We start from the raw sequence: 24,682 nt of genomic DNA, 5'->3' as shown, positions 1-24,682 counted from the left end.
CTCCAGCCTTAAGTCGCCGAAATTGGCAGGTGGCTACGAAATCCCATTCTTGAATGAGGAAACTGCCCATTACCGAGCAGTTCGAGGTTAGCGTGGTCATTCGGTTCTCCTCAGGAGTAGCCGCAAACCCTCGAACACGCAATTATGTACTGCTGTCCACTGGTACATCAGGAAACTATACGCCCGGTTATATCCTCCGAGTGCTACACTTACAGAGCGGCACCACACAGATAGAGGGAAGACAACTATAGTATTTTTGGGCACAACAGAGAATTCATTTATAGGAGACCTTACATTGACACAAGGTAAAATGGCCCAATGACCGCGATCGTACAGCGCCGGTCTTCAACAAACAAGACAGTTCCACCAATAAGTATGCCCACTAAATATCTTTCAGAAGCAAACTTATTCAAAGCAACGCGTCTGCTAGGCGCGGTATGGTTCCAAGTGCATTGTTTTTATATGTGCTTGTATCCCACCGTGGTGGTAAGCGGTTAAGGTGCGCGACCACTGACCCGCAGATCACGCGATGGAATCCCCGCGGTGGCGGCGGCATTTTTATTAGCGGCGAAAATGCTAGAGGCCCGTCTCCTTAAATTTAGGTGAGCGTTGTTAAAGAACCCCAGGTGGTCAAAATTTACAGAGTCCTCCACTACCCTATCGGAAAAAAAAACAGTGTTTCCAGTGCCTCCCAGTGCCTTTCAGCACACTGGGTGGCACTGGAAACGCTGGACAGTGGGCCCCAGTGTACTACAGCTCTCTGGGAGGCACTGGGACAGACCGTACAGCGTGGCCAGTGCCGCCAAGTGCGCTCAAAGGCGATGGGAATATTGTACAGTGTGACCCAGTGTCTTACAGCGCACTGGGAGGTACTGGCCACGCTCTACAGTGTCTGCCCGCGCAGTGGGAACACTAGCGACGCATTGGAAATAACTGGGCGAGCTGGGTGGAATTAGTATAATATCTTGTATTCGGTCACGAGAAGTCGACAGAAAATCTCATCCCATATTTTGAAAATAACATTCTATTCTGTCTAGCTTTATTATTGATAAAACGACGGACGTTCGTATAAGCTAAGGCAATCATCTGTCGAGGGCACGCTTTCTCAAGTGTCGTGAGGGTAGTTCATATAACTGCATCGAAATAGCGTATCATTCGCAATACAATATGACACATTATTATTAGTCTGATATTAACATCAACCTACTCTAGCAGTCACTCCTTCCGTATGGGCTCGTACGACTGAAAGCCGTACGTCACCGGCAGCAGTGAGCCAGTGTAACGCTCAATCTGGGTGTTTTTAGCTTCTGATTTATGTAATCGAAGGTACAAATATGGCCTCCCTTGAGTCAGGTATGACCGAATGTACAGTTGAACGGGTATTAGATTCTTCGTAATTGAATATTTGCGTTCTTCACAACGATCGTGGTGCACGGAGTACAGCTCTAAGCCAACGGTCGATTCGGCTAGAGTGAACTACTGCGGCTGTAAGTACTACGCGGAACGTAAACAAAAAGCACAGAAAATATGTTCAAACGGGTGACGAAAACTAAAGTGTTCATGGTACAGTTCAGATGCACATTGATTTCTATATTGGTATGACTAACTGCTTAGCGAATCAGTGCGATTGACGCAGTGCATCTGCGGTTACGCTAATTTGTTTTGTGGAAAAACGTGCCAGGTAGACGTTCTGATCCTAGGCAGCACATAACAAACAAATGAGCTATATCATGTTAGGTTCTCGCGGGCATGAAGAAACTGAATTCTGCGTTTCTAAACGAGATAAATGAAAATACTGGCTACGGGAAGTAGTTATAATATGAAGAAAAAAGAGGGTCACTGTAGTCTTCCAGATGTGGTGTAGCGGTGACGTGTGGGACTCGGGGTGTACGGTGTGTCGAGGTGGTGGGTTAGACTCCTGCTAGCTCGTTTCTTTTTCTTCCTTTTTTAAGTGTTTTTTCGCAGTGCTCGTGTTTAAGCCATAATTACAATTTGGGCATGACTACGGTTTTAAAAACAGTTTAAAAGCCCGATTTCGCACGTTAACGGGTGGCGCAGTGTGCAGCGCGCGAGCGTCCAGTGTGCCTCGTGCAGAGTGCCAGCGCCTCAGTACCCAGCGCCACACTGGTCCAGTGATCATGTATGGCACTGGGACTGTGCCGCTGGTTTTTCCAAAAGGGTACAGCGTCTCTCATAATCAAATCGTGGTTTTGGGACCTTAAACCCCAACAGTTATTATGTCGACTCAACGAGTAAATTATCCATCCGCTCGCCCATCTGTCGCACAAGACGACCGCCCATATAAAAAATACTTCAGGCTTCCACACCGCCTCTAGAGTTTGAACCTGTCACCTCACGCTCGGAAAACGATTTCCTTAATCATAACGGCACGCATCCGTGCTTGCGAAACACGGGCATGTGTGCCCTACATAGATGTCTTTTACCCGCGATGCAGAAAGAATGTAACAAGATAGCACACTGAAGGCTTAGTTGAATTTCGTGGAAGTATAATAAAGGCCCTCTGCAAGGAAAGATGTAAAGCCAACAGAAATGACTATACACATAGGGAAAGTTGAAACTTAGCGAAATTTCACTGCTGAACACATGTTTCAGTGGTTGAGAGATGCACGTGCCATGGGACAACGTTTCAGGCACCGTCCCATGGCAGGCGCACTTGTGTTAGAGCAACGCCTCCTCTAGGCACTGGCTACAGAAAATATGAAACACTGAGGAATTCACAGAGAAATGGAAAGACGCCACGCCTGTGCCACCCGAAAATGGTATTTCATGGACGACAGATACGTAAAATAAAACGCAGCGCCTGAATATGACCTAAACCAGGAGTTTGATGTTGAACACTCTTACCCGACTCGTAAACACCTTCATGAAGGTTGCTTACCGACAGGCGCACAAAGATGTGCAGCAGTTCATTAGTTAGTCGTGAACGAAAGTTTCAATTGATGAACATCGTTTTCGAGAAAAACTGTTCGCAGACGTATGCATTGACGAACCTGTTATCACGGCTATTGCAAGTTTCTTCGACCTTTCTTTTTCTGCTCCTGTCCAATCACACTTAAGGTAAAATATTATACCGAGGGGGTGGGAAAGCGTAGTGGGCGTGCGGAGGAGTGAACGGAAGAGGGGCAGTTTAAAGAAAAGCATAGTCGTGCATGGCATAGTATAGAAAGGGGGTACGAAATGGAATTGAGGGTAAGGAGGAGGAAAAGAAGGAGGGGTACGTAAAGTACACTAAGATAAGTATAGTAAAGTATAGCAAATGATGGAAAACACGCCAGGCCTGCGCTGACACCGCAGCACAGTCACAGCGAAAGCTGGAAGAGCGGCGTTTCTAGAGCCCGTTGTTAGCTCTCTTGGGGCTACAATACAAGTACATTAGAAAGGTACCCACTACGCCATAAATGACAATTTTTGTGAAGTAGGGAAGCACTTACTAAGCCTTTATTCGTCATTCGGCGGAGAAGCGAGGCACCAGATACACGCCTGTAAGGCATTATGCGCACTTTGTTGACGCAACGACTGATGGCGATGAAGAATTATGCTTCAGCCCTTTGTAATGGGTTGGAAGCTTTAAACGGCGCGCCAATTATGTAATTTGCATTGGGTGACGCCCGGTCCCTATTTCCATCTCCCGTCATGCTGTATAATATACGTTGACGTGGGAGAGAGACGGGGGGGGGTGAAGAACTTTACTGAGACCCCGAGGAAATGGATCATGCTCTCATGGGCTTCCTTGGCAACCAATACAAGTGCACTTGGGAAGAAACCACTACGCTATAAATCGTTGTAATTTTACTGAGACCCCGAGGAAATGCATCATGCGCTTATGGGCTTCCTTGGAAACCAATACAAGTGCATTTGCGAGCAATCCACTATGCCATAAATCATTGTAATTTTACTGAGACCCTGAGGAAATGGATCATGCGCTTATGGGCTTCATTGGCAACCAATACAAGTGCACTTGCGAGAAACCCACTACGCTATAAATCATTGTAATTTTTGAGAAGTGGGGCAGCAGGCACGGTGCCATTTTTCGTCATTCTACAGAGAGCCGCGGCACCTGCTAAACGCATGTGAGGCATTATGCGCACTTTGTTGATGCTGTGCCTGATGACGATGAAGAATTATGGCAGATCCCTTTGTAATGGGTTGGAAGCATTCAACAACCCACTCGTTGCGCAATTCGCATTGTTTGAAGCCTGGTTACAGGATTTGCGTTGTGCGACGCATGGTGCTTGTTTTACTCTTCTACCACGCTATATTGAATATGCTAATGTGGTTCCTTCCCGACATGAAGTCTGTATAGGACCTTATTGCAAGGCGGTTTCAAGCACCGGCATGGCTCAGAGGTTGAATACTGGGCTCCCACGCAGAGGGCCCAGGTTCGAACCTCGTTCTATCCTGGAATTTTTTACAGCGAAAGCTGTTATGAGATCATTTCACCGGCCGTTTTTGTGGCCGTAGTTGTCCGCCGCCGGCGCCGCAGGTGTCCGTAAGCAGTATCGCTCGAAATAAGAAAAAAAAACGAAATAAGAAAAAAATTCCAGGATGGAACGATGCTCGAACCTGGGCCCTCTGCGTGTGAGCCCAGTATTCAACCTCTGAGCCATGCCGCTGCTTGAAAGTGCTTCGCAAAAAGGTCCTATACAGGGTTCATGTCGGGAAGGAACCACATTAGCATATGCAATATAGCGTGGTAGAAGAGTAAAATAAAAACCAAGCGTCGCACAACGCGAATTCTGTAACCAGGCGTCACACAATGCGAATTGCGCAACGAGTAGGTTGTTGAATGCTTCCAACCCATTACAAAAGGCTCTGCCATAATTTTTCATCAGCATCAGTCACAGCATCAACAAAGTGCGCATTATGCCTTACATGCGTTTAGCAGGTACCAACGCTCTCCGTAGAATGACGAAAAATGGCACAGTGCCTGCTGCCCTACTTCTCAAAAATCAGAATGATTTATAGCGTAGTGATTTTCTCGCAAGTGCACTTGTATTGGTTGGCAAGGAAGCCCATAAGCGCATGATCCATTTCATCGGGGTCTCAGTAAAATTACATTGATTTATAGCATAGTGAGTTCCTCGCAAATGCACTTGTATTGGTTACCAAGGAAGCCCATAAGCCCATGATCCGTTTCCTCGGGGTCTCAGTAAAATTGCAATGATTTAGAGCGTAGTGGGTTCCTCGCAAGTGCACTTGTATTGGTTTCCAAGGAAGGCCATAAGCGCATGATCCATTTCCTCGGGGTCTCAGTAAAATTACAATGATTTATAGCGTAGTGGGTTCCTCGCAAGTGCACTTGTATTGGTGGCCAAGGAAGTCCATAAGCGCATGATGCATTTCCTCGGGGTCTCAGTAAGTTCTTCGCCCCCCCCCGTCTCTCTCCCACGTCAACGTATGTTATACAGCATGACGGGAGAGGGAAATAGCGACCGGGCGTCACCCAATGCAAATTACATAACTGGTGGGCCGTTTAAAGCTTCCAACCCATTACACAGAGCTGAGTCATAATTCTTCATCGTCATCAGTCGTCGCGTCAACAAAGTTCACATAATGCCTTACCGACGTGTAGCTGGTGCCTCGCTTCTCCGCTGAATGACGAATAATGACTTATTAGGCGCTTCCCAACTTCACAAAAAGTGTGATTTATGGCGTAGTGGGTACCTTTCTAGTGTAATTCTATTGTAGCCCCAATAGAGCTTACAAAGGGCTCTAGAAACGCCGCTCTTCCAGCTTTCGCTGTGACTGTGCTGCGGTTTCAGCGCAGGCCTGGCGTTTTTTCTTATTTCGAGCGATACTGGTTACGGACACCGGCGGCGGCGGCGGCGGCGGCAGCGGCGGCGGCAGCGGCGGCGGCGGCGGCGGACAACTACGGCGCCAAAAACGGCCGGTGAAATGATCTCATAACAGCTTTCGCTGTAAAATGGATGCAGTTGGACTCAACGTGGCTGGCGTTCACGGGCAGGCGCGCGCTGGCATCGCAAAAGTGCAGCCTCCTCAGCAGAAACCTTTATTCGTGATAGAGTGGCGCCCTCTCTCTTGCTCATTTTCCTCTCCTCCTAACGCTCTTTCGCCCTCGCGTAACTCCTCTTCCCACACTTTTACAGCGAAAGCTGTTATGAGATCATTTCACCGGCCGTATTTGGCGCCGTAGTTGTCCGCCGCCGCCGCCGCCGCTGCCGCCGCCGCCACCGCTGCGCCGCCGGTGTCCGTAACCAGTATCGCTCGAAATAAGAAAAAAAAACGTGAAATAAGAAAAAAAAGTCCAGGATGGAACGAGGTTCGAACCGGGGCCCTCTGCTTGTGAGCCCAGTATTCAACCTCTGAGCCAAGCCGGTGCTTGAAACTGCTTTGCAAAAAGGTCCTATACAGGCTTCATGTCGGGAAGGAACCACATTAGCATATGCAATATAGCGTGGTAGAACAGTAGAATGAGCACCAAGCGTCGCACAACGCGAATTCTGTGACCAGGCCTCACACAATGCGAATTGCGCAACGAGTAGGTTGTTGAATGCTTCCAACCAATTACAAAGGACTCTGCCATAATTATTTGTCGTCATCAGGCACAGCATCAACAAAGTGCGCATAATGCCTTACATGCGTTTAGCAGGCGCCACGGCTCTCCGTAGAATGACGAAAAATGGCACAGTGCCTGCTGCCCTACTTCTCAAAAATTACAATTATTTATAGCGTAGTGGGTTCCTCGCAAGTGCACTGGTATTGGTTGCCAAGGAAGCCCATAAGCGCACGATCCATTTCCTCGGGGTCTCAGTGAGGTTCTTCACCCCCCGCCCCGTCTCTCTCCCACGTCAACGTATGTTATACAGCATGACGGGAGAGGGAAACAGCGACCGGGCGTCACCCAATGCAAATTACATAACTGGTGGGCCGTTTAAAGATTCCAACCCATTACAAAGGGCTGAGCCATAATTCTTCATCGTCATCAGTCGTCGCGTCAACAAAGTGCGCATAATGCCTTACAGACGTGCAGCTGGTGCCTTGTTTCTCCGCAGAATGACGAATAATGGCTTAGTATGTGCTTCCCAACTTCATAAAATTTGTGATTTATGGCGTAGTGGGTACCTTTCTAGTGTACTTGTATTGTAGCCCCAAGAGAGCTTACAACGGTCTCTAGAAACGCCGCTCTTCCACCTTTCGCTGTGACTGTGCTGCGGTTTCAGCGCAGGCCTGGCGTTTTTTTTTATCACAATTGGTTTTTCTACAAAACTGATTGGGGGTAAATTCCTCATATGATTTTTCAGTTCGCTGCAGGTGTGTTAGCTGCGAGGTGGAGCATTACCCTGACCGTGAACCCTTACTTCCCTCCTTTATTTATTCTTTACCCTCGGGGAAAGAATCTAGCCATGGAGATGCGAAGCAGATGATGCGGCTGTGCTGTAAGCAACTTTTGGTATAGGCCATGAATGAAGCAGTAAATCGACTAAGACAAGGTTTAGAGGTCTGAGTGTGGCACTCGCACTGACTGCGTTGTTGAGCTTTTGATTCACTGTGAGCCATCCTGTAGATATACCCATAGTTCAGTATATATATATATATATATATATATATATATATATATATATATATATATATATATATATATATATATATATATATATATATATATATATATACATAATTTGCCTCTATCCGCGAAAGCTTTCTGCACTTATCGTGACATTGCAGTACCTCCAAGACCGGAAGCATTTCAAGCTACCTGCAGATCACATGGTTTTGCACTACCGCAGGATTGCCACCCTATTGATCATGTCATATATTCGCATGACGACGTCATCGGCTCGCCCCGTCTTAGCTGACGTCAAAATGGCGCCACATGATGTCGTCAAGCAGTAATCTGGTCACGTGACTGCGTTTGATGCCAGTGAACCCACAGTAGCCTTCAGGTTCACCGTACCAAGGCACACCCTGAAGAGCAACTGGTCATAAGCCGGCCCGCCAAAGAAGCAAGCGCCGGAGCAAGTGCACGCTACACGAGCTTTCTTTTCTCATGTAGAGGGTGGTCACAACATTCTAAGGTGCGCTGCTATATAGTTAGATGAGATAGTGGCCGGGAACTTTTCACCAGCCCTGGACGCGAAGCGAACGCTGTGTATGCCGACGCACAGCTGGCGCAACGGGAGTTAGCGAGCACGTGCTGAGCAGGATGTGTTGTCAACACACCAGATCTTCCAGGTTCTTTAGAGTTTTTACAGCGAAAGCTGTTATGAGATCATTTGAACGGCCGTTTTTGGCGCCGTAGTTGTCCGCCGCCGCCGCCGCCGGTGTCTGTAACCACTATCGCGCGAAATAAGAAAAGAAACGAAATAAGAAAAAATATCCATTATGGAACGGGGTTCGAACCTGGGCGCTCTGCGTGGGAACCAAGTGTTCTACCTCACAGCAATACCGGTGCTTGAAACAGCCTTGCAAAAAGACGCTATACAGGCTTCATGTCCGGAAGAAATCACACTGCTCTACGTAATATAGCGCGACAGAAGAGTAAAATAACAAACAGGCGTCACACGGCGTGAATCCTGTAACCAGGCCTCACACAATGCGAATTGCGCAACGAGTAGGTTGTTGAATGCTTCCAACCCATTACCGAGGGTTCTGCCATAATTATTCATCGTCATCAGGCACAACAAAAACAAAGTGGGCAAATGCCTTACTTGTTTTTAGCGGGTACCACGGCTCTCCATTGAATGACGAAAAATGGCATGCTGGCTGCTTCCCTACTTTACAGAAATTATGATGAGTTATAGCATAGTGGGTTACTCGCAAGTGCACTTGTATTGGTTGCCAAGGAAGCCCATCAGCCCATAATCCATTTCCTCAGGACCTCAATAGGGTTCTTCCCCCCACTCTCTCTCTCGCGCTCTTCCTCACGTCAACGTATGTGATATTGCATAATGGGAGAGCGAAAATCACACAATGCGAATTACGTGACTGGCGAGCCGTTTAAAGCTTCCGACGCATTACAAAGGGCTCAGCCACAATCCTTCATCGTCACCAGTGGTCACGTCAACAAAGTGCACATAATGCCTCACAGATGTGTAGCTGGTACCTCATTTCTGCGCAGAATGACGAATAATGGCGTTGTAGGTGCTTAGCAACTTCACAATTATTGTGATTTATGGTGTAGTGGGTACCTTGCTACTGTACTTGTATTAGTAGCCTCAAGAGAGTATACAACGAGCTCTAGAAATGGCGCTCTTCGAGCTTTCACTGTGACTGTGCTGCGCTTTCCGCCCAGGCCTGGCGTTTTTTTTTAAGTTATGTCATTCCTTCATGTCGACTATATAATTGACAACGCTTGCTTAACCCATTCCATAGCATTTATAAACATTGTCGATGATTGTGTGTCTTTGTGTTTTCGTTAAGGGAACTCGGCCGAAGCCACGTAGAAAGAAGCGAGTAGTTGCGATGTGAAGAGCTGTAGGTAAATGATAAACAGTAGGGGCAAATGGTCGTCACAGCTAGTAAACGAATCCCGAATACCGTTAGCACAGGAAATGTTCTGTCGTTGTCGACATAAAACAAACGATATAGCCACAAAATTCTTGTAATGGGGCGTTTGTGAGGTCTGAGAATCTCTCTCCGGAAACGCAGTAAGCGGTGTGGGTCCGGCTGTGTAGAATGCATTTTCTTCTGCCTCCATCCTTTAAATACCCACACCAAGGCCAGTACATACGGGTGAAGTATGGATCTTCGTTCCATAGATATACTTGGATCTATAACAGTAATTTAGTCGGTGAGACTAAACTAATTTGAAGGGTGTTTCTAGAGTACTTGTAACTAAGATTGCAAGTACAGTTGGTTGTGCATATCAAAGAACTACTACGAACTTAAGACAGGTGCATAACATGTTAACCTTGAGTACTTGCCTGTCAATGAGAAAGCACGCCGGGCCATCAGTAAATATTTCGGTTGCATCATGCTGATCAATGCCGCAGAATATTTCTAATTTTCCTCCTAGCGAAAAGTGCCACATCAGGTTAGGTGCGGTGTTCCCAAGTTGTACTCGATAGAATCCGTTAGATAACCCAATATTGTAGTTCAGGAATTAACTGATTTATAAAAATCATAAAGCATTATGTTCCCTCCCTGCTGTCAAACCAATCACTAATAATCGTGTGGCGCACTGGTGATTAAGTTACCTAAGTTGCTGCACTTCAGGCACAAAGAATAAACGTTCTTTCTTGATAAACCTTGAACCTCCCTGACTTGGTCCCTTGTAGAAAGTAGAAGCAACAAAGTTATTTCAATAATTTTGCAGACCTGTATTTCCGGCGTTTCACCTTGCAGAGTTTACTGATATTCTTACTCACAAATAATTTAAAATATAATAGCTGTCCGCTAGCTACAACGAAAAGGTTTGGAAGCGTTGGTGCGATTTCGTTCGGTGTGATGGCTACTGATGGTAGTCGGTGTGCGTAAAACACGAATCAAATGATAATGTTATGACGACTGCATTGTCGAAATTGTCGAAATTGTCGAAAGCATTGTCGAAATTCGGGCTTATTGGTGGTTTGTCTTCGGTTTGTAAAGCACAGAGGACACAAACACAAGCTGAAGAAAAGACGACGTCTGATAGTTTGTCTTCGTTTACCCTGCGCTATGAAACCTGAAGATAAGCACTACGCTTATCTTCAGGTTTCACGCTTATCTTCACAAAAAGAAGTAGACCTGTGCACAAGGAAGCGTCTTTCCGTCCGAGGAGCGTTTTCCACTGAGTTGGCGGCTTCACCAGGAATTGGTTTTGAGGAAACAGTGCACTAAACTAATAGGTGTTTTTTTTTACACTACGCTGACTGAGTGATTTCGAGTCGCTAGTACATGTCGTGTCATGTATATTGAAATTGATTATTGACACCAGTCGAAATTTTGCTGCCAGGTATTTTTTTAATTTGCCAAAATGTGTCCTAACTGTACAACTACAAAAAGACCTATGCATTACTTGACGCTTCTGTTTTCAATTTGTCTCGCTTGAAGCAGATAACGATGTGCAAGATTCGTTATAAATGTTGTATATTGTTTTGTTGAGTGCAAAGTATGTAAACATGAAGTCGCAACATGGCGGTATATCTTTAGTTTTGTTCTCGGGCACCCACAGTTCATAATCTGCAAGAAAGAACAAGGAAGTAGTTAATCAAGTAGAGTAAAATAATGTACTTTATGGATATATAACACAGTGTCATGAATGGACGCTACGCGTATCTACAGAAATAATAGAAAAATAACGTTGTGCAGTTCTTTCCGCATATTTCGTACGTATTCGTCTGAAAACTTTTCGTTGAATAAGTAAACTATATTCCGTTACAACCTAATATCAATTACAAGATCCACCTTCCGAACTGCGGCGAAGCCGCCATTGAAAGAGAATCGCGCTAGGTGTTTTCCGTTGCCACCAGGTGTATTTTTTTGCTGCCAATGCAAACACTACGCATACGAAGAATTAAAATTGTGTCATTGCTCCCAGAAATGTTATGTTTGCATGAGCAGCGGGATCGGATTTAGTATTTCGCTAAAAACCAGCGACACTAACATGTGTCTGCATTGGAAAATCAACAACCTGAAATACGGGAAATGTAGGTGTCATCACGCAAATAAGAAATGCGATTGGATAGGGCATCTATAAAAATTATTTCAGGGTGGAACAGCGCCGGCTGCGAGCTGAGCTTGCATTTTTTCTGAGGTTCTTACCGACAGTAGATGGTACATTCTATTTCTCCGCAGAAGGTGTATTTTGATTGAATGAAGGCGGCGCTAGAACCGCTTTGAGCAGAAATAAATGGCAACTACATAAAATGCATCGATGACGCCTTCGTGCCGCACAAGAACGGATTCTACACATACCTCGCTCGGTTAATAAAGACTGGCTGTGGCGCCATCCCGCTCTGCGCCTTCTGCGGCGACATCACCTACATCGAAAATTTCATCTCATATGCCCGCAGTTTGACAGGGAAAGAGGAGCGGTGCGCCGAAGCCTGAAGAGCGTCGTCGTAGGCACGAGAAAAGTAAAGACATTTTGACAGAGGGCGTGTGGCAGTCAAGACAAGAATGCACCCGTCGTTGTTTGCCTTTCACGGGCTGTTTAACGCCTAGTGACACCCCTGCTGTAAACACCTGGAAGGCCCAGCCGGTACGATCGTCAGGTATGCCAGGCTAACTACACCTTCTGAAACAGCACCACCACTGCCCTCAATCGATAAAGGTGCTCCGATCTAAATGATAAATACATTCTAAAGAGAAATAGATGAAGTTTCCTTGTTGGGCAACAGAAATAATTTTCATTAGAACGACGCATACATAACACCACGCACGATAATATTCACCAAAAGATACGCATAACAAGCAGAGAGGAGACATTCTGGAATAGATTTGAGCTCAAAAGGACCCGACACAAGAAGAGGACTACACGAGCGCTCTCTCTTCTTGTGTCTCGTTCTTTTGCGCTCAAATCTTTTCCAGAATGAACGAACGCGCCCAGCACAGCAGTTTATTAATAGAGGAGACGGAATACCCCAGCTATAAATAGCCCGCGTGCAGAATTAATTGATTCAGAACTTCTGTGCCCAGCATGAGTGGTGGTCGATAGCGCTCCTCTTTCACCTAGGTCGTCTTAAAGGACTACACGATGTCTGCTGTACTCGTCTGCTATACTTCGCACCATCCTGTATACATTATTCATCACTCACTTTGCTGGGGCCACTAGTGAACTATATAAAGACGGAAAGACGGAAACGTCGGATTTATATAAATGTGGTTAAAAAAAATAAGCAATGCAGCGTACTGCATTTTAAGAAAAAATGACACATTTGGGGCGTCTTTGTGGCTCATAACGGTAATCTTGATGTGTATTGCTCGCGTTTCCTACGCTTACAAGTGTTCACTGACCACTTTACTTTCAGAAATGTCACGGTACTCTGATATCGAGTGCCATTTAGAAGAAGCAAGGGGCGTATACACGACAATAACGCACCAGCCACACGCGCGACTGATTGCGATTATTGCTTGAAGGCCGGAAGACGACAAATGCTCGTCAATTTTTGTAGAGTGTGTATAGCGTATATTATTATACATCATAGTTTCTTGTGATTTCGGAGAGTTTTTTTCTTGGCCATCATGTGCGGTGTCTGGAAAAACACCATTTGATGCATTCTGTACAAGGGTGACGGTTGTTCGTATTGTTCTGAGCGCAACCAAAGAGCAAAAAAAAAAAAGAACGTACCTCAACATTTTAAATTAGCAATTATAGGTAATAATGTAATAGTAATGACTTGGTTTTAACTGCCCGAAACCACGATATGGTTATTAGAGACGCCGTAGTGGACGGCTTCGGAAATTTCGACCGCCTGGGATTCTTAAATGTGCACCTAAATTAAATACGCGGGCCTCAATCATATTCACCTCCAAGACATAGGTTATAAAGAATGCATCTAAATCCAACATATCAAATTCTGTCTTGCGGAATTTTAGCTACTCTTTCGCACGTTTCTTGTACGGACGTTGCTTGAGCACGTTTGAAGGATGGTCTATCTACTTGGAAGCTTGCTTCAAATGATTGTTTAAATGCACAAGAAAATCCACACCGTGGAAATTGATGTAATGCGAAGCGGTCAGCAAGAAGCTGCGTACATCGCGTTGTTTGTGTTTGACGCAAATGAAGGTATGCATGTCATCTCATGTAGCTTACAATGGCATGTTTGTCATGCATGTACAATTATATATATATATATATATATATATATATATATATATATATATATATATATATATATATATATATATATATATATATATATATTGTCACGTGGTCGTGACGTCGACGAAGAAAGCAGTCGGCGTTTGCAGAATGAAACTGTTTATTTGGCCGAACTTGTGGCCGGGAAAATGAGAACTAGAACTACAGCAATACACGCTGTACAGTGATAGCGGCGAACAGGGCGTCGTCCGTCGATCAACTGACAAGCGGTCAAGTGCGTCGGTTTTTATACAGGTGCTATGGAACTTTCCAGCGATATCGCTGGTGGCGGCGTTATCTCTCGATAAAGCTGGAACATTCGCGTGCGGCGCGAAATCTTGACAAAACGATCTACTACAATCGAGAAGTCTCTCGAACACTGCTTCGCGGGCAGCGTCGAGCGTTGATAACCGCCCTTGCAGGTCAAACCCAAAAAACATCAAAATAGGACAAGAAGTGGGCGTGGCAATATATATATATATATATATATATATATATATATATATATATATATATATATAGTAAATCGCTTACTCTGATACATGGACTGCATGGCCTGTCACTGGTGTTCGTCACGCACTACTGACGTGGGAGTACCCTGGTGGCGCGCGGCAGCCTCATCGTCTGCACTGAACTCTGATATAGTTGTAATCTCTCTCTCTCTGTCATGCCATGTCATATCAGTTTTCGTAAATACCCATTGAACAAAATTGCCGCAAGTGCACCTAGAGAGTATGATGGAAGGCATGCTGTACATGACATGTATTTGATGATTTTTTGTATTACAATCTTTCCTTTACGTTCATCATACAGTCATGCAAGCGAGAGCAGCGTTGATAAAAACGGCTACAAGAACGAGCATGGCGTCACAAATGCATGTGCGGCATTTGCGGCCGTTTTCAAAGGAACGCCGCGTGCGAACGCGCCAGCGCCGCCACTCAGTGAAATTTTGACAGTGCAGTGACGTGAGCGTGATTGTCGCGCTATCTTTTTGCGAACTGATTATCCCGCCTCCCATGGGCGTATTCGTGGGCGTTTGTCCTCTTTCGGAAAATTCTTTCGTTCCACCGGCAGCATGCAATTTCCACTCTCGAAGGCAACAAGGGCGCATACGCAGCACTCTGGTGCAGCTCGTTTCGCTTCTCTGAAATATTACAGATAAATAAATGGACAGGTTACTGCTATACTTACATTACACGTTTGAAGATTTTTCAGTAGTAACGAATCGGTAGAAACAATGCCTCCACTAACAAGTAAATAATAACATTTCTCGCCGCAAATCCCACCAGGGGCGCTTGCTTCGTGGCTGTGAGTGGTACATCGCGAGCGCGGTGAAGTTGAATGCGAGATATCGTAGCCACGTGATGATATAACATTTAGTTCTTCGTGCGTGTGGGCATAGTGTGTACAATTAAGGTGATAGATGAATCGTGCCGCTCACTAGCGTTGCGCCGTGAGCACTGCTCATCGGCAAGAGGAAACGCAGTGGGCGAACCTGATCTTCGCCGCGGGCGTCTGTCAGTCAAATTGATTGACGTGCGAACTCGGTCACAAACTCGTTGATTCTGAGAAGGCCCCAGTTGAAGTCGTGACTGTCATAGTGTCGGTGTGTCTGTCAAGTGTTTCATGCGGTGGACGCTACTCAGCAGCTTCCTTACATAAAAATATTTTGGTCAGCTTGCACTACATCTGCAAGGCTGGGGCCATCGGAGGAGCTTGTGGTCACCTAGTTTCTTCCAGCTTATTAAGTGGCTCGTCTACTCAGCCTGCTTGGTTTGCTTCGGCGCAATGACCGTGTCAGTTCGGTCTCAATATTGGTGCAATTGATTAGCTAGGCCTTAATTAACATCGCAGTCACAAGTTATGTCTTAGTTGGTAATGTTTGAATTACCACGGCATTAATAACTCAGATTTCTTTACCAAGGTCCTCATTAGCACGAATGTACTTAATATAATGCTAGTTAGAGTGATCCTAACTACCATGTACTTGGTGAGAAAGTACCTAATTAGCTTAGTCCGAATTAGCGTGCTCTTAAATAGTACCGTGTTAATTAAAATGACCTTAATTAGCTCAGGCTTAACTAACATGATATTGAATAGTGCTGTCTTGATTGTTATTGTTTTAATTACAACGATGATAATTACTCGGTGTAATTCGCAAGGTCCTCAATAGTACAAAGGTAACTAACGTAATCCCAACTAGCATTACACTAATAAAAATGATCTTTGTGAGTAAGGTCTTGATTATCTTGGTTTTAATTACACGCTCCTAATTAGCGTCGTGAAAATTAAAATCATCTTATTTAGTTTGTTATCTTTACACGGCTTCATTAGCATGGTCTTATCTAAGACGTGGCTCAATCAGCTCGGCCTTAGGAAGAGTTGGCTCAATCAGCTTCCTCATAGCATGTCCTGACTTAGCGACGTATTCCGCCCAGCCATTTAGCTAATAAGCCGGGCGCACATGCTCGGGGAGCGAGCAGACGATTAATAAGAGGGCGAAGAAGGTGCGCGCCGGCCGAGCAACGCGCTAGAATGTACAGGCCGACCATGGTGATTATGCACATGGCCTCGACGACTAGCTCTAGCCGCGGTGTTGTAAGGCGCTCGATTGGAACTAATTGTTGAAAATGGAAGACAATGACGTTCTCACACCACACGCTTACAATCATCAGTACAATTAGTGCGGCATTAAAGGGGGAAGACGAAGGCAGCCATGCCCTCGGTCTCTGTTCTTTATATTTGGTGCCATGAAACGCGGGACTATGACTCCGGCTTGAACTGAGACCAAGACGGCGACTCATGGATTGATGATTAAGCGTCCGTCGCCTGGAGGATCTCGAGGCGGGAGCCCCTTACGATGTTTTCGGCTCTGGTCTGCCCTTGCCCTTCAAGACGGCGGCTCGGGGTTCGCAAGGCTAGGATGTCCACGAAGAAAGGAGAGTCACATCCTGTCAGCCCAGCCCTCGGAGCAGTTAACGGCATGTCTGCCCATCCACTAGATATTTGCTTCGACAACAACTACATGGCTCGCGAGGAAAGGACGATGAACTTTCGCTGCGATGACACCCGTCCTGCAGGCCTAGCCCTCGAAGCTACCAACTGTTCGCTAGTCGACACTGTGCATGCGTGATGATACTCAATTCAAGGGTCTCGAAGTCGGAATGCTGAAGCCTTTTAATGAGAGCAATCGTGAACGCCCTGCCCTTGGATCAGATAGCGCCACGCCAACATCGTTGCTGTTAACGCGTAATAACTGTGGATTGGCGAGCGCGGAGAGAGAAAGAGTAGAAGACCAAAACATGAAGCAGCTCCAAGTTATGCGGAGATCATTGCGAGCAGATATTGAAGGAGTCATGGAAGAAAGTGACACAGTACTTTCGTCTAGGTCACCTAAGATTGGCAAGCTCAATGATTTGCGCCTAAACCTCGAATTGATGAGGCAAGACTTAAAGAAATTAGACCACCAGATCTACGACACTCTACGTCTTGACGAACTGGAAAGCGATGTCGGAAATTGTGAAAACTTTGACTGCGACATCTTAAGCGTAATATCAGACCTTGAACTTTGATTAGCAGAATTTGAGAAAAGACCGTTGTGCGCACTCGCACAACTAACACAAAGTTCAGTGACAAGATCTAAGCCTAGCTTGACGTACTCGCGGGGCGAGACAATGACCGTCAACGACACTGGAGTAGACACTGTCAGTGTAAGAAATTCTGCTACCAATAAGCAAAATGGCCTAAGCTACGAAACTGTAATAGCGACGGGCTCCAATGATGAAGCAATGACACCAGCTGCGTCTGAACACAAAACGATTGATACAAATCCCAGAAATTCTGCCGGAAGTACAGTTGCGGGATCTGGCGCACTGTTGTCTGTCGGTTGTGGAAGTTCTGAAGACATTTCCAGTTACGACAGATTCGACTTCACTGCGACAAAAGCGTCAAACGTGTGTCACGAAGACCGAAGGATCAAGACGAGGAAAAATCGAAGTTCGCATGAGAATAAACATGGAAATACTGGTGGTAAAGATGAGAAGTGGAAATCGACGTGAGCTATGGGAATGAGGACTTTACCCTTCAGGAGGATAAGTCCGAAGGAGAAAGTACACTTCCCTAGTATACAATCAAAGAGACGGCCATCATGCTCATGGTGTAAATAGCGCAAGGACAAAACGAAAGCACCTTGCGGTTTGGAAAGACAAAGTAATGTCACCGAAAGTAAATAAATTCAGGAAAAAAATGAAACGACAGTCTGATCATGTGAGAGGGGAAGAAGAAGGCAGCTATGACGTCGGTCTCTGTACTTTACACTAATCTCAGAGGCCACGGTGCTGATAATTCTAAAGGGTACTTAGGGCAGACATTAAACGCTTCAAAATGGAGTCAAACTGCCCGCGCACACATAACAAATATAGTTAGTACCTTTCTGTCACTTCTCTTGCACGGGTGCACTTCTGCACTCAGTGGAACGACAAACAAATGAAAGAAGGTTCCTCTAGTTTGAAGACACCACCCAATCTTCTCGGCCGCCCTTGACGTGACGCCGCGTTCCATCGTAACCAATGGAACGGAGCGCGCGCTGAAGGATGGATTTCACCTTCTCGTACTGTTAGCTCGTTCAAAAGGGGGTGTCGCCAGAGCTCGGAAAGATCCCGAGTTTCGCCAAACTCGGGCCATCCTGCATAGCGCCCCTGCATGCCAACATCGGCTGAAAGCTCAGTGCGCTTAGACATATAACTAGCCAAAATTTGTCAGAACAGGCGCGCTCAAGATTCCTTTTTAGGTTAATCGATGCATATTCAGTTTTACTCAAACATCCCACAACTAATTCGTTAACGCTCTTCTCAGAAAAGCTAAGCCTGCACACTTCCGAATGCACAACAAAGATTGTGCGCTTGCATCCAGGGGCGTAGCCAAGGGGGGGGGGGGGTTGGGGGGGGTTCAAACCCCCCCGAAATTTTTCAGTTTTGCTTGCGTATATAGGCACGCACACATACAAACGAACGCACGAACATACATAAAGTATGGTTGAACCCCCCCCCCCGAAAAAAATTTCTGGCTACGCCCCTGCTTGCATCCACAGTTTGGTGAAAAGGGCCAGGTGACAGTGTACGTTTTGCCCAAGTTCAATAAATTTGCTGCTGCTCCTTTGCACTGCCATGTTCGTCCTGTCGCTCAAGATGACCCTTACGAATGTTCATATACCTCGACGTGGACTTTAGTAGCTGTATATTGCCGTGAACATACATCGACTCGCATTTTGAACTAGATAGGGCCTGGTTGACAGTGTACGCTTTGCCCAAGTTCAATAAATCTGCTGCCGCTCCTTAGCACTGCCACGTTCGTCCTGTCACTCAAGGTGTTCGTTACGAACGTTCATATTGCCACGTGCTTTTCTTATTATCACTTTTGCTGTACTCGGTTTTCGCCCACAAAGACTGTCAGCAACGCTAAGCGCAAACCGCGCCTCATTGTTCGAGATGCTTCGCGATTATTGTAGATCATTTTGTTAAGACTGCGCGCAAGACGCGAACACACGAGTTTATTCTAGAACTTGCACGACAACCAGCGATAACGCTGGAATATTCGACGGCACATATATAAATGCCGACGCGCTTCACCGCTTGTCAGTTGAACGATGGTCGACGCTCTGTTCGCCGCTATCAGTGTATTGCTGTAGTTTGACTTTCAGTTTTCCGGCAACAAGTACGGCCAAATAAAGAGTTTCATCTCTGACGTGCTGACTGCTCCCTTCGTCGACGTCACGACCACGTGACATCTGGTGGAGGTCGTGCTTCATGATCCGGACGCCACTGCGGGGTGCTGACCCAAGCCGCGACGAGGACGACGGCAAGGAAAACCCGGATCGTCGAAGAAGCCGCAGGCAGAAGGGACTGCAGCCAGAGCACGGGCTCCTTCCCGAAAAAGCCAGGCAGCCGCAGATCCCAACATCGACCACAGCGACGATGACCGACCCCGTGCAGCCTGCGCCGATCCTTCTTCGGTAGCCCAAGGAGCCGCCAGCCTTCCGCGGATCGTCGTTCGAAGACCCGGACAGCTGACTCGAAGCCGACTACCCGCTTTCAATTCCTGGACCAGGGAAGACAAGCTGCGGCATGTCTATTTCGGTTTGGAAGACGCCGCTTGGACCTGGTTCGAGAACCAACAGCGAGCCCTCACAACATGGGACGTTTTTCGCACCAGGCTCCTGGCAACATTCACCAGCGTCGTCTGCAAGGAGACGGCCGAGGCTCTACTCGAAAACCGAGTACAGCAAAAGTGATAATAAGAAACGCACGTGGCAATTTCGTGCCCCCGTCGACCCACCACCGCCCGACGACCAGGCTGATGACAGCTTCTTGGGAGCCATAAGTACCGACGACTTCGCCGAACGACAGCGAGCCGACCCGGAACTGAAGAGTCTAGTTGAATACCTGGTGGGCAGGACCATCCTTTTCGCAAAAGTATTGAGGCGAGATTTGACATCATTTTTCTTGAAAAACAACGTCCTCGTAAAGAAGAACTTCTCTCCGGCCCGGGCCAGCTACCGTATCGTTGTACCTTCAGGACTGCGACCAGACATTCTGCATGCCCTGCACGACGACCCGACGGCTGGACACCTCGGACTTTCCCGCACGCTCGCACGAGTACAGGAAAAGTACTACTGGCCGCGCCTTGCCGCCGACGTCACTCGATACGTAAGGCCGTGCCGAGACTGTCAGCGACGAAACACACCGCCCACAAGACCAACAGGCTACCTTCAGTCGATCTAGCCTCCTCGGCGACCATTCCAGCAGATCGAGATGGACCTCCTGGGGCCGTTCCCAACGTCGACTTCCGGAAATAAATGGATTGTCATGGCCACCGACTACCTCACCCGCTACGCCGAAACAAAAGCCCTGCCCAAAGGCAGTGCCGCTGAGGTAGCCAAGTTCTTCGTTGACAGCATAGTCCTTGGACACGGCGCCCCAGAGGTTCTCGTCACCGACAGAGGTACAGCGTTTACGGCTGACCTAACTCAGGCGATCTTGGAATACAGCCACACAAGCCACCGCCGGACAACCGCGTACCACCCACAGACCAACGGCCTCACCGAGCGTATAAATAAGACCATCGCCGACATGCTGGTCATGTACGTCGACGTCGAACACAAGACGTGGGACACCATCCTTCCGTACGTGACCTTCGCGTACAACACGGCCGTACAAGAAACGACGCAGATGACGCCACACATGTTCGCCTACGGTCGGAGCCCGGTAACGTCGCTCGACGCCATGTTACCAAACGTGACCGACGAGGAAACATCGACGTGACCACCTACCTACAGCGCGCCGAAGAAGCACGAAAGCTCGCCCGCCTACGGATCAAGAGCCAGCAGACGACTGACAGATGCCGCTACAACCTTCGACGACGCCACATGGAATACCAACCCGGTGACCGTGTATGCGTATGGACGCCATTACGCCGACGGGGACTTGGTGAGAAGCTTCTTCGGCGATACTTCGGACCGTACAGGGTACTTCGACGCCTCGGCGCATTCGACTACGAGGTTGTCCCTGACGGCATTACGAACTCTCAGCGGCGCCTGCGCGACCTGAAGTTGTCCATGTCGTGCACCTCAAGCCATATTACGCGCGTTAGCGAATCTGAGGACTGTAATTTTGCTTTATTATTGTACTTTCTTGCTTGTGCTTATTGCACTTTGTTGCTTTATTCTTGTTATTTATTGTTGCATGCAATGGCCACCCCCACCCGTGTGTTCTGTTTTAAGCATCGGGACGATGCTTTTTCAGAGGGGGGCATTGCCACGTGCGTTTCTTATTATCACTTTTGCTGTACTCGGGTTTCGCCCACAAAGACTGTCAGCAACGCCAAGCGCAAACCGCGCCTCATTGTTCGAGATGCTTCGCGATTATTGTAGATCGTTTTGTTAAGACTGCGCGCAAGACGCGAACACTCGAGTTTATTCTAGAACTTACGCGACAACCAGCGATAACGCTGGAATATTCGACGGCACATGTATAAATGCCGACGCGCTTCACCGCTTGTCAGTTGATCGACGGTCGACGCTCTGTTCGCTGTTATCAGGGTATTGCTGTAGTTGGACTTTCAGTTTGCCGGCCACAAGTTCGGCCAAATAAAGAGTTTCATCTCTGACGTGCTGACTGCTGCCTTCGTCGACGTCACGACCATGTGACAATATACCTTGACCTGGAGTTCCGTAGCTGTATATCGCCGTGAACATACATCGATTCGCATTTTGAACTAGATAGGGCCGGGTGACAGTGTACGCTTTGCCCAAGTGCAATAAATCTGATGCCGCTCCTTTGGACTACGACTTTCGTCCTGTCACTCAAGGTGACCCTTACGAACTTTCATATACCTGGACGTGGACTTTAGTAGCTGTGTATCGCCGTGAACACACATCGATTCGCATTTTGAACTAGATTTGTGGATTGCCTTATAGCTGCGATGTTCTGTGAGGGTGGCAGTTTTAAACGTAGGTGTACAAAGCGTCCGCAGTACGGCATTGTCCCTGAAGTTAATTCTTGAAATAAAAGAATACACGTTCCCTACGTTGCTATATGTGCGTATACGCTGTGTGTCACCAATTAAAATGGGTTTGAAAGATGATTACGCGCTGAGACGCTTCAAGTAACTTATTCATAAACAAAAAACAATTAGTTGAATTCGAGATTCTGGTCAGTGATTGTCACCTCAGCATTGTTGGTCTAAAGTTTTCAAAGCATTTTTCAAACGCTTGCACCTGCACACCTGCACCGTGGCACTAGATCCACTGAACTATGTAAGATACTAGCGAGCTGCACGTTTTTTACGCTGAATTTGATGTACTTACCTCCATCACCAGTGTAGTATATATCGCACTCTTCGTTACTGAAAACAAGAGCGTCTTCGAAGGTAATGGTTTCGTTTCCTGTGAACATAAACATTAGTAAATTAACAATATTTAACATTTTACGATTCACTTATTTCAAACAATCTTTTAAGTCATTTTCACAAAACGATTGAATCGAGACAGAAAAGGCTTCGATTTCGGAAGCTCTGATATTTGAAAGACAATCTCCATGAAGTTTTCCAAATGCAGCAGTAAATCTAACTTGCTTTAAATAAAGGCTGTAATTTTGTACGCAGTGGAAAATAACACAAAATGCACCGTGGCATGTGCACTACCGGCACAGCTCTTAGACAGCCACTTAAGCTTCTTAATGCTCAGTATTTCATAGCGCTTGCTTAACGTTCTCTGTCTGTTAGGCTTAGACGTTTGCAAATACACAGAAGGTAAAAATAAAGGCTACTGTGTCTAAAGCGCGCATTAGAAAAATGCTGATGTGAGCAGAGAAACCCAAAACTGCCTCCTGCTGCCTGTACGGGGCGCACGTAAAGTTCACCACCAACTCGCTTTACATCGTGGTTTCTGACGGCAAACGCGCTCCGCACTGTTATCTCTGAAATATTGTGCAAAATGTTGCGTACAACAGAAACTGCTAATTTGCAGGGACCCCAATAAAGCTAAAACATTGCCTTACGCAAAGCGATCAGTAGCGCTACAGTGCAAACTTACCTTTAACTATTGTATAATTGATGGCATTTTCCTTTGTGTAATTGTACATCTTAACGGCCTGAATTGTTTCTTCAGACTTTTGCCTGAAAATAAACAGCATTTTAGTGCAGACAGCAGATAACAGCGAAGTCCAGCAAGCCGCATAACTCTAGGCTGCTCGTTTACACTTTGTACCTTATACCAAGCTACCTGAACGAAAAACTGCCAAATGATCTGGGTCAATCTACGCTACTTTCAAAGCGCATAATTTCAGTTGCAAAAACCTGAAGGGCGCTTGAGCTTCGCGTTCGAGAGTAGTGCGCAATAACGCAATCGGTGCCCGTGCGCATCGCTTTCTTAGGTGCTAGCCTAGCTTCGGTTCTCGGTGGATGCCTCAACCGTGCTGCAAGCAAACGAACGTCTATGCGCCTATTTCTGGCGGTTTGAAACTATCTTATAATGCTTTCTGCAAGTGTAGTTGCGAAGAGCACGCTACGCCATAATTTTTACTTTTCCGAATCAGCGAAGGGCGCACTAAGCGTTCGAAAGACAATACGCAGACCTACGCAGCTGCTCACTTTGTTGATGCTTTTGCTGATGATGATGAATAAATATGTCTGAGTGCTTTGTAATAGTTGGGACAATAAAACACCGACTCATAGGGCAGGTGACATGTTTTGACACCTGGAGTGATTGCACGTTTCTGCAACGAAATATTGGACGCGTTATGGAGACTCTCCCACTACATGATATTCACATCGTTTTTTTTTTTCGAAGTAGTTTCAAGCAATGGCGTGGCTCTGTTGTAGAGCACCTACTTGCCGCGCAGAAGGTCTGGGTTCGATTCCCACTCGAACCAAATGTTTTTGTTAATTATTTTATTTCGATCTTTCTCAATTTTTCGCTCATGGACAACATTGATTTTTCGCACACATCCAACGACGCCGGCACCGAGGCCGACGCCAACACCGGAATTTCTGCGAAGCTAGCGCTTTATCGCTATCGCGTGAATAGCTAAAGTGTGTGTTGCACGCTGCGGTCTGGCTAACATTCCTGCGGAAATTTCTTATTTTCTTCATCGTTGAATGAACCTGCACTGTTGGTTGTCTGAATGTAATGTACGAGTGGTACGTATGTATCTTTCATATCACCCGAACAAATAAATGTCTTTTCGCTTGTATCGTTGAAGCTTGCAACATTCAATGCCGCTGAGACTTGTGGATGTGAGAACACTGTATGATAATATTTGCAGTATTGATGGCTTGGCCATAGTGCGATTCAGATTGCTTTTTCCTTTTGTGAAGCTACTGAACTAGACTCTTCTGCCTCATGATCTCGTATGCATGGGT

At 46.5% G+C, this 24,682-nt stretch overlaps 1 long non-coding RNA gene across 1 annotated transcript; it reads right to left on the bottom strand.

The window, feature by feature from the left end:
* Positions 1-10,909: 10,909 nt before the first annotated feature.
* LOC119401883 (uncharacterized) lies at positions 10,910-23,484 on the bottom strand. The gene is made up of 3 exons (XR_007417111.1): positions 23,355-23,484; positions 22,629-22,706; positions 10,910-11,142 (listed from the first exon to the last, which is right to left on the bottom strand). It is a non-coding gene; the product is annotated as an uncharacterized LOC119401883 (long non-coding RNA).
* Between the last annotated feature and the right edge of the window lie 1,198 nt (positions 23,485-24,682).

This window comes from Rhipicephalus sanguineus, chromosome 8 (genome assembly GCF_013339695.2).
Source record: "Rhipicephalus sanguineus isolate Rsan-2018 chromosome 8, BIME_Rsan_1.4, whole genome shotgun sequence".
Lineage (NCBI taxonomy): Eukaryota > Metazoa > Arthropoda > Arachnida > Ixodida > Ixodidae > Rhipicephalus > Rhipicephalus sanguineus.
This window is presented reverse-complemented; position numbering and strand designations above follow the sequence as displayed.